The following is a 10,524-nucleotide window of genomic DNA, read 5'->3' on the forward strand; positions in this document are numbered from 1 at the left end:
TTAACCATATGTGAGTCTGTCCTATAATCCCCTCCCAAATTCTCTCACTTTGTCTTTCATTTCCTGAAATAATTTTCCTGGTGTTCTAACATTCTTCCTGCCCTGCCTCAACGTTTACTATACATTTCACTACAAAGCACATTACTATCAGTCAACATCTATGCTTAGAGCTGAAAAAGATAAATAAAACCCATTAGATCTATTATATATTATAGGCATTATATTTCTCCTCAATGAAAGTATCTTGAAAAAAAAATCTGCAAAACTTTGGAACTGCTAAGAATTTCTCAGTGTATGTCATAGAGCGGTAAGAGAGGTTAACTGAAAAGAGAAGAGTTTCCTGAGTTAAAGAATTTTAGGGGAGATATTGAATCAAAGCAAAATAGGTTTCTTTCCTGCTGGGCTTCTCAGAGCTTATGTGCATTGTGATTCTCTCACAGTTTTCTAGAGTAGTTAACATTTCCCAAGTCCGCATGGCCATGAGTATTATTTTGCAAGAAGGAAATGCTTGACGAGCATTTCTCAGAAAACAAGTTGTGAAAGACCAGTTATTATTTATATTCCTCCTTCTGTAACCACAACCCCCACCCTCTAGTTAAACAGATAAGGGACTGAGTGTTTGAATGGGAAGATGACTTATCCTAGTTCATACAACTCTTAGAGATCAAATTAAGACTGCATAAAATAAAAACCAGACAAGATATTTCAACAGAGAGAATTTAATACAGAAAGAACTGTTAAATGAGTTAGAGATAGTAACTAAAGGAGTCAGACACCAAAGGGAGGAAGATAGTGTTAGTTCAGTTCAGCTCAGTTCAGTTGCTCAGTCATGTCCAACTCTGCAACCCCATGAACCACAGCATGCCAGGCTTCCCTGTCCATCACCAACTCCTGGAGTTTACTCAAACTCATGTCCATTGAATCAGTGATGCCATCCAACCATCTCATCCTCTGTTGTACCCTTCTCCTGCCCTCAATCTTTCCCAACATCAGGGTCGTTTCAAATGAGTCAGCTCTTCGCATCAGGTGGCCAAACTATTGGAGTTTCAGCTTTAGCATCATTCCTTCCAATGAACACCCAGGACTGATCTCCTTTAGAATGGACTGGTTGGACCTCCTTGCAGTCCAAGGGACTCTCAAGAGTCTTCTCCAACACCACAGTTCAAAAGCATCAATTCTTCTGTGCTCAGCTTTCTTTATACTCCAACTTTCACATCCATATCTCACATCCAACTCTCACATCTCATATCACAACTTAACAAGATAGTGTTAAGAGAACCTAAAAACTCACACAAGAGGCCTTTTAGAGCTGGACTCAATCATCTGTACAGAGGACATCCCCTGAATGGTACTTCAGCAGCTCAAAGAAGAGAACCCCAAAGCTGGGAATCGGACCTTTAAGAACAAGTTGCTACTCAACTATGTGATTATCATGGGTAATCAGGGAAGAGGTTCCTCAGAGTGAGGTCTCAGACGTCTGAGATTTTCTTACATGCTGCTATTAACAGCATCTCAGGAGCTGGTGAGAGGACACTTACACATTTGAGAGCAGACTCACAGGGAGGAGGGACTGCCTGATTGAAGCTGCTACCTTTGGGAGAGCAAAATGGAGCTTGTTCTTGGAAAACCCAAACTGGAGACTGGAATCAACTGCTGTCTCAAGGTGAAGGGTGACATTAAAAGGCAAAGTAAGACTGTAACAGGGAGACTATTCCTTTCCCCTTTCATCTGCTTTCTTGTCTCTCTTGAGTTCCTCCTACTGGAAGAAGCTGATAGAAATCCTAGTGGCAGAGGAAAAATGAAAACTAAGCAGTTTAGCTGAAGCATCACAAACTTTTTAGAGTATAGAAAGTTGCATTTTGAACTGACAGAAAAGTGCTTAATAAATGAAATAATTCACTCATCTGGTTATTTGGTACCATATACACACTTCTGTACATATTCATACAATTTCACAATAAGATGCAATGACTCTTTATACAAACAAAAAGTGCTCTCTTCATTTGTCCAAAAAGGAGATATGCAAAATCCAAACATCCATCATGTTCATTTCTAAGTAACAATCACAGCATCCATTTATGATGATATTTAATCCATTACAATTGCAGTCCTGCCTGAATATTCTGTTTCCTAAAGACTCAATTGTAAACCTATCTATGATGAAACCACCTTTATAAAAATAGTAAGTGGATAGGATAGAGGAAGTCAAAAGAAAGCACATAATATATACAAATATTAATATGTCTAAATGTCTATGTGGTCTTTACAGATAGGCAGAGATATATCTATCTCTCTCTAAATAATACCAGGCAAGGGATAAGCTATGTATAGCTCCTGGAGTCCCCATTTCTGTAATTAGTTATTCATGACTGGAGTTGATATAAATAACTTCTTTTTTATTTATTGATACTATCCTTTTCTGTTATTGGCATCCCAGATGGTTGGTCTGGAATTCTTTATCTCACAAAAGTACTGAAGGGTCTTAATCCCAGGGCAGGACAGTTTTCTCATATCCAGGCAGACAGATTGCTTCCACTACTAAGAACTCTCAGAGAGCCTTGGAGTTCTACCATTCGGCACCCAACTCCAGTACTCTTGCCTGGAAAATCCCATGGACGGAGGAGCCTGGTGGGCTGCAGTCCATGGGGTCACTAGGAGTCGGACACGACTGAGCGACTTCACTTTGACTTTTCACTTTCATGCATTGGAGGAGGAGATGGCAACCCATTCCAATGTTCTGGCCTGGAGAATCCCATGGACGGGGGAGCCTGGTGGGCTGCCGTCTATGGGGTCGCACAGAGTCGGACACGACTGAAGTGACTTAGCAGCAGCAGCAGCATTGTTCAAGTCCACTCAGATGTCACCATGAGTAGATGAATATTTTAATTATACTGATTTCAGAAGTACAATATAAGTCAAAATCTTACACTTGCTATGTCTATCAGGAAAAAGTGAGGATATTAACAGGGAAAGTGAGGCTGAAATTTTCATGGTGACATCTTAGGAGAATATTCCCAACGGCTGGGGCTCAGACCTTTAAGAAGGGGTCAATGCCTGGGGCGTGATGAGGCTGTTCTGGGAATGCAGTAAGAACCAGGTCGAGGTCTGCCAAAGTAGAAGGCCAACATGGGGACACTCCTTAAAGAAGAGACTTGGATGGAATAAGAAAGTCCCTTCTTACTTTTCCTTTGTCTTCACATCTCCCTATAGTGCCTCCTATTCTCAGAATTCAGTGGGAAGCACCTTAAAAGGAGAAATGAAATTTGTGCAGTTTGATGCCAGCGTTCGCAAGTACAGAAGGGTGGATTTGCAACTAAGAGACAATAGCTTAGACACAAACAGAGTCTGAGACGTAAACTATTTAGGTGTCCAGTGTAAGCTCTTGAGAATTCTTCTTTAATGGTTGAATTCCAAAAGCCACAATGAGCTGCTGGGGGACCCATATGGGAACAAGGAGACATATCAGAAACACTTACTGATAAAAACTCAGTTCCATATGTTAAAATCGAATGAATTTTTATCTGTAAATTGCTCAGAACAGTGACTGGCATATTTAAAGCACCATAATAAGTGATTGTTTATAGTAGTAATAGTATCATCATCATAGTATCTTACTATGTGCTAGTATTAAAAATTGATATACAATTAATAAAATTAAGGTTAAAAGCATTTTATGTCAGGTTATGAAATGTATAATCATGAACTTCCTGATAACAGATATTAGCAGGTACAAAAATACCTGGTTGCAGTGCCGTTCTCCATACCTGAGAATGGTGTGTGCTATTGGTGTGTGCTATTACACTAAAACCAAACAAACAAACAAAAAAATAGTCACAAATAACTGTTGAAAAGTTTGAATGATGCCCCAAAGGGTAAATTTTCTAAGAGCTTCCTGTAAAGTTTGGCTATTTGATTATGTGTTAGGGTTTAATGATGTTCTTAACCCATGATTTTGGCAGTCTAATGCTTTCTGTCCCAGAAAAATCAGTGATAATTATTGTCTTAAATCCTCCAGAACCTGAGCTACACTCATTTTCCTGATAGCATGGGTTAGTGAGCATGTGGGTAAAGACTGAGGGGAAACTGGAGACGAGCACTAGGATAACATACCATTCCTTGGACTGGGAATTCTTACAGACTAGACGACTGATGTAGAGTCAGAAAGACTCTACAAATAAACTTTTCTTATATTTCTTAAATTAATTTGCTTGTTTCTCAATTAATACAAATTGTACTGACAGACTACCTTTCCTATTTAAATTTTACATTTCTGTTCTAATTCAGCACATTAATGTCTTCAAATTTAGTTATTGTTCATGGAATATTTTTTGTTGGTGGCAATGCTCGGTCATGAATTCATTGTCAATGTCTAATATTCACATATATCCAAATGTTAATGCAACAATGGCTCACATTTATCGGTAGATCACTTTCTGGGATTTTAGTTCTTCAGAAAACTAATCACCTGATGCTCAGCCCAGAATTTTTGTGAACTCCCACCATTATCCACAACTGTGAAATAGTCCGAATAAATAAACCAAAATAAAGGTACTGAAAGCCACATATTTTGCTCACAGCAGAGTCACTCCACCCTCACTCAAAGCCTACGCATTTATATTTTAAACCTAGTTCCACTAGTGAATTTGTTTCTTAGCCCAATGTGGATGAGAGAAGTAATGTGTGGAGGGAGGTGTATTAGAATCAGATATATAAAAAGTAGAAATGACAGCAGAGGGAAAGTGGTTAGAGAGAAGAATATATAAATCAGCTTTAAAATTGTGAATTCATCGTGCCTTGGGGCACACAGCCCTCCAGTGTAAAGTAAAGTACTGCAGTCTCAATACCCTGGTATAAGTGCACTGGAACATGTTCCTGCATTAGGAGAGGTGAAACCATGGACATGTCAGTTACTTCTCTGGGCCTTTATTTCTACATCTTTATAAATGGGGGTTTAATTAGATGATTTTCAAAATCCTTTAACAACCTAAATGTCTGTTTTATAACAATTTTAAAATGAGTTTCCCATGACCTCCATTTAAAATATCAGAAGGGTATGGGATACCTTTTTAAATATTTCTTCCAAACACAGTTAAATGAAGTAAATGTGGTTTGGTTTTAATTGTAGTAAATACTTGTTATTTAGCAGAAGTGAAACATTTTTATAAGTAGTTACATATATTTTTATATAAGCTCGACAACCATTCAGTAAAGTCAATTCTATTTATGTGCATTGTATAATTGAGAAAACTTAGGTTCACACAGATGGCATTAATTACACAGTATCTCATGATCATTCAGGATTCAATGTCCATTTTTATAATTTGCAAAACTTTATACTCCTTCCCAAGATTCACATGTAAGTTCCAAGTACTTAGAAGGGTGCTTCTGCTTTATTCCTGAGTCACAGACCACTAGCAAGTTTTTGATTCACAAGGGTAAACAAATAATTTGTGTTAACCCAATTATATCTCATTGATAAAGAGCATGGCCCCTGGCTGCATGCAGCCATTGATCCCGTCCTGTAACAAGGTACATCAAGAATATTCAAGTGATTAAATATGAGTCTCACTGCTGTGCCCCCATATGACTTGAACACTAATTTACCCCTAAGAGACTGATGATAAGTGGAGAGATTTCTTTTTGACTATGTCTAAATAGCCATTTATCTATTTAAAAAATCTGTCATTTCTGTGTAAGTGAGGCAAATCAGTCAGTTCAGTTCAGTCACTCAGTCGTGTCCGACTCTTTGCGACCCCATGAATCACAGCACACCAGGCCTCCCTGTCCATCACCAACTCCCGGAGTGCACTCAAACTCATGTCCATCGAGTCGGTGATGCCATCCAGCCATTTCATCCTATGTTGTCCCCTTCTCCTCCTGCCCCCAATCCCTCCCAGCATCAGTGTCTTTTCCAATGAGTCAACTCTTCGCATGAAGTGGCCAAAGTATTGGAGTTTCAGCTTTAGCATCAGTCCTTCCAATGAACACCCAGGACTGATCTCCTTTAGGATGGACTGGTTGGATCTCCTTGTAGTCCAAGGGACTCTCAAGAGTCTTCTCCAACAACACAGTTCAAAAGGATCAATTTTTCAAGTATGCATAAATATCTTCCTGTAATAATTTGATCAGAATTCATTGTGCCCTTTCTCTAACAGTGGAAATAATACTCATGAGGCAATGACTCATAGGTGAGAACATGGGATTGTGAAGGCTCTCTGGGACAGCTAACCACTTTATACCATCTTAGGCAAACTTACTTAAACTCTCTCAACCTTGATGTAGGGCTGCACCCCACAGGCCTACAAGCTCTGGACTTGCCTATCAGTGAGACTGAAGAAAGCGCCCAGAGCAGTGAAAGAGACATCCATAGTTTAATGGATGGAGGATATTACATGCCTAAAGCAAGGTCCTGGAGTGACACCCCAACATGTGATACAGACAGTGGGCAGGAAATGGCAGCTGTCCTCACTTCCAGGGGCAAGTGGAGGTTACCAGTTATAGGGGGAATTGGCCCCAGCTTGTCTCATCCCTGACTAGGGAAAGTAGCAGAGAGCTGTATCTCTCATGACCCTTTTGATACACTGCCCTGGTGGAGACATTCTAATATAAATCACTAACTAGGGCAGGGGCAAGTCTGTAGGAAAGTCAGTCATGTGAATGGGGGTATAGGAGGACCAGGCACTGGTCAAACGGGATGTAGAGAGAGTAAGAGAACAGCTTTCTTGAGTGGCCAGATCACACACTCATCACTCTTACAATACCCTGTTCAGCCCTTAAATGTGAGTCTGCCCCTCTCCTGCACATCCCTGGGGTCAGGTATGGGGAACGGCACTGCAAGCAGAGACCACAAATACAATACAGATACCAGAAGCTAGAGTATCAGGAGTAAGTTACCTAGCATGCTCAGAACAGTCATTCACCAGGATTTGGGCAAATTTTGGAACCAAGCACTCAGTGAGTCAATGGAGAGGGGGTCAGTGGTGGTAGCATTCTATCCAGTGAAGAGAAAGGTAGGCCACCCTCGTTTTCACAAACCCAGAGCCACCCCCATGGAGAAGGGAAGGCCCTGGCTCTAAAAGAAGCATCTTGGTGGCCTAACCAGCAGTCAAAGTACCAGTCTGCTCACTCCACGATATGTTGAGTGCCATTAGGGGTGGATCCATTTAGTCTTTCCTAACAAAAAGAAATTAACCCCAGTAATTGGACTCATGGGTGTCCAGAAGCCAGTTTATTCCATTCCACACAGCATAGCCCAGGGGTGTTCATCGGGAGTTAGTTGTACAGTACCGTTTAACAATGGGGGTCCTTCTGACATAATGGTATATGGGAAGGGAACATGGCAAGAGTCTTTGCCCCCACTGTTAGTCATCCACACAGAATCACATTAGCTGGGCTCGTTTTCATGGAAATCTAGACGAAGCCTACAGTGGCATTCCACTGTGGACCCTACAGTTAGACTCATTTTATAGTAAGGTTGTGGCTGCTTCCCAGTCCTCAAACAGATTTCCTTCACTCAGGCTAATGATGAAATGTAAGACATCTAACAGGCACAATACAGAGAAGATCATGACCAGATAATACTTTTGGTTTTTGTCCTGGTCTTCCATGGTTCAGAAAAACTCAAGTTTTCAGTAATATAGGAACATGTCCTTAATCACATTTACAATGGCCACCGAGTTTTATCTTGGATGTCTGAACCACAGCTATACCAGTTTGACTTTAAGATGAATTTCCCCTCACAATGACCAAAACAGATGTAGAAAATATGCTCAATAGGGAAAAAACAGGCCACTCTGGTCAATAAAGTTTAAGTTAAACCATGATAAGCCAGAATGCCTTCCCAATACCTCTATATGTGAAGATTTTCCAATAATTTCCCCTTCTGATTGCAAATCTTTCAAAGATCAATATGTCACAGGAAGCCAGTGTGAATGCTGCCTGACTGCCCTGGGTCCAGATCATGTCCCTCTGTGCTAGGCTTCCTTCATATTGGCCTAGTTATCCATATTGAGGGGAAACTGATCAGATATTGTGGATCAGTTCAGAGGCATGTTAAAGAGAAAACATAGGCTATATATTGTATCACTTATACCAAAATATTACACAAACACTGTACATGTGCTTTTAGCAACAGATTGAAAGCAAGTAGTCATACATCCTGAGTAGTTATACTCTGTGACAACTTCACTAGATAATTGTCTTTCCATCCTCAATATCGGGACAAAAGTGAGGCTAACACAATAACTTTCAGAAACACAGACCTCAATTAACAGGAATAGAATTTAAAATCCACTGAAACATAGTATTTTTCTCTCTAAATTTCCCTTATCTCCACAAAACACAGCCAAATCAAGACTAATTTATTTGCAAAATAAGTCTGGTCAATTGTCTACATATGCCCCTCCATACTGATTGTGGTAGAATTCCTCAGAAGGAATCTGACACTGAATTCTCAAAAGACCTCTGAAGGTCAGGAAAGCCATGCTAAGGACCTGCCATCTGCTTCTGCATCAGTGTATTTCTCTCATCTAGAGGTACCCCCAAATCAAGATTCCTGCAGTAGAACAGGAGACAGCCTTTCCCAGTCACCTGAGAAGTCTGCTTGGAACCCAAGTGTCTCAATTTCTTGAGAGACCAGGCAGAGAGAAAGAAATTTTTCAAATCTACTCACAAGAGTAATTTACCAAATCGCTTTAAGTCAAAACTAACTAAAGTGGAAGAGCTTTCCTATTTGGAAAACACAGATCAAAACCAGTAATAATCCAGATAAGACCTTAAAAATTATCACCATATTCACCAGTTTACTCTAAACAATTCTTTTTTAAAGCCTTTTATGAAGCCATTAGGTTTTCCACTAGGATCTTTCATTTCTTACCCAGTTCAATGGCACAATATGAAATTTATTATATTTAAACTTGCCAAAAGTTCCTTTCTATGTACCTTCTTGAAGATGAAGCACTTTTACAAAAGCATCAGGTACAACTGTTTATAAGCAACAAAGACTTTTAAAAAGTCACGGTTAAACACTTAAATACAATGTAACTGACAAAGAAACTTGGTTACAATAACCAGAATTATGACTGATTATAATTTTAACTCTTAAAATCCTAATCTCTGGTAAAAACCAAGCAACAAGTAATTATAAACGTTTGTCATATCAGCATTTCCTGATTGGAAATCTTACGTTTTAGTCTTTTTCTCCAAACAAGGCAAAGGTAGGTAAACTTAGACCCACCCAGTAATTAATTTTCTAATATTTTACCCTATTTGAAATGACCTAGACAGTCAATGAATTCTCTTGATTTAATTCAGTTTGTTTGCAAGTTACCAAAAGCTGGAAAGACTATTTTAGATAAATATTCCCCAAACATAGTTATTCCTATAGAGTTTACCTACAATCCTTTATCTCATTTACATCTGAAAGGCATGAAAAAAGAAATACCAGTTCCTTCTATATAGAAAGCTAACTTCCTCTGAGGGCATAAGCAAAACCCAGTTTTAGAATGTCAGGGATTTTTTTTTTTCAGTTTCTAAATTGCCAATATAGTTTAAACAAATAACAGTAACAGGCAATAATATAACTCGTTCACTCATATTCACATGTCTCACTTCCAGAGGAACCAGAATCAGCTTTCAAGCTAACCTTCACCCGGGTGGTCAGCTCAGCCCCTTATGGCCTTTCTCAGTACAAAAAGCAACAGACAGCCCACAACTGCGGCCTTCTTTTTTCCCCACTGGAAAGACAGCCAATTTCTCCCTAACAGCCTTAGGGTTGTCTCAGTTCCTCATATTCCCTGGGTGGCTCCTATTTATCTGGGGCAGTCAAAAAAGGGCCCCACATATGAGTTCGGCCGCACAAGGATCACCCTGCAAATTTAGGACCCCATGTATTCAAAGCTTCAAAACTTTTGATCCACTGTCCTTATTTCCTGACATCTCAGTGCCAGAGAGAGTCTCCTCCATCTCCTGGCTGCTCTGCCAATAGCTGGGCTGCACCACACAGGCCTGCAAGGCATGCCCAGGTTCCAGATGGAAGAAAGGGTCTGGCCCAGAATCAGCGACAGAAGTAGTTGTTTAATGGATAGGGGAACTTACTGTTCTGAAGCAAGGTCCTAAAGTGACACCCCACCATGTGTAACAAAGATGGGTAGGTCTTGGCATCAGTCTTTGGTTCCAGGGGAAGGGGGAGGTTAGAAGTAACAAGGGTAATTGATATCAGGTGGACTCATCTGTTACCAGGGAGACCAGGAGAGGTGCAGGCAGGCCCCTCACCCACCCCTTTGGTGAGATGTCTGATCTAAAATTTAGAATGATCTCTGGCTGGGATGGGGGCGAACACGTAGGTGGGTAGGTCATGTGAGCAGAGTGGAGCTGAAGCAGGGACTGGTCAAGCAGGGAATGTAAGAGAGAAAAAGAACAGCCATCTTGGGTGACCTGATCATATACTTTGTTTTCTCCTCTAAAACTGGTGATAATAATAGTTCTTAGTTTAAAAGTTGTTGTGAAGATCAAAAGATTATGTAT

The 10,524-nt window shown here is 40.1% G+C and overlaps 1 protein-coding gene across 3 annotated transcripts in view; it reads right to left on the bottom strand.

Moving 5' to 3' along the window:
* Positions 1 to 10,255, bottom strand: part of GABRB2 (gamma-aminobutyric acid type A receptor subunit beta2) — a 444,580-nt gene extending 434,325 nt beyond the window's left edge. For all 3 annotated transcript variants that reach the window (XM_086413760.1, XM_086413757.1, XM_086413762.1), the window contains exon 1: positions 10,096 to 10,255. The gene's annotated coding sequence lies outside the window, so the exon portion shown is untranslated. The remainder of the gene's footprint in view (positions 1 to 10,095) is intronic.
* Between the last annotated feature and the right edge of the window lie 269 nt (positions 10,256 to 10,524).

The sequence above is a fragment of the Bos grunniens genome, chromosome 7, assembly GCF_055505025.1.
Source record: "Bos grunniens cultivar Pamir isolate PY7600 chromosome 7, Bosgru_T2T1.0, whole genome shotgun sequence".
In the NCBI taxonomy this organism is placed as follows: Eukaryota; Metazoa; Chordata; class Mammalia; order Artiodactyla; family Bovidae; genus Bos; species Bos grunniens.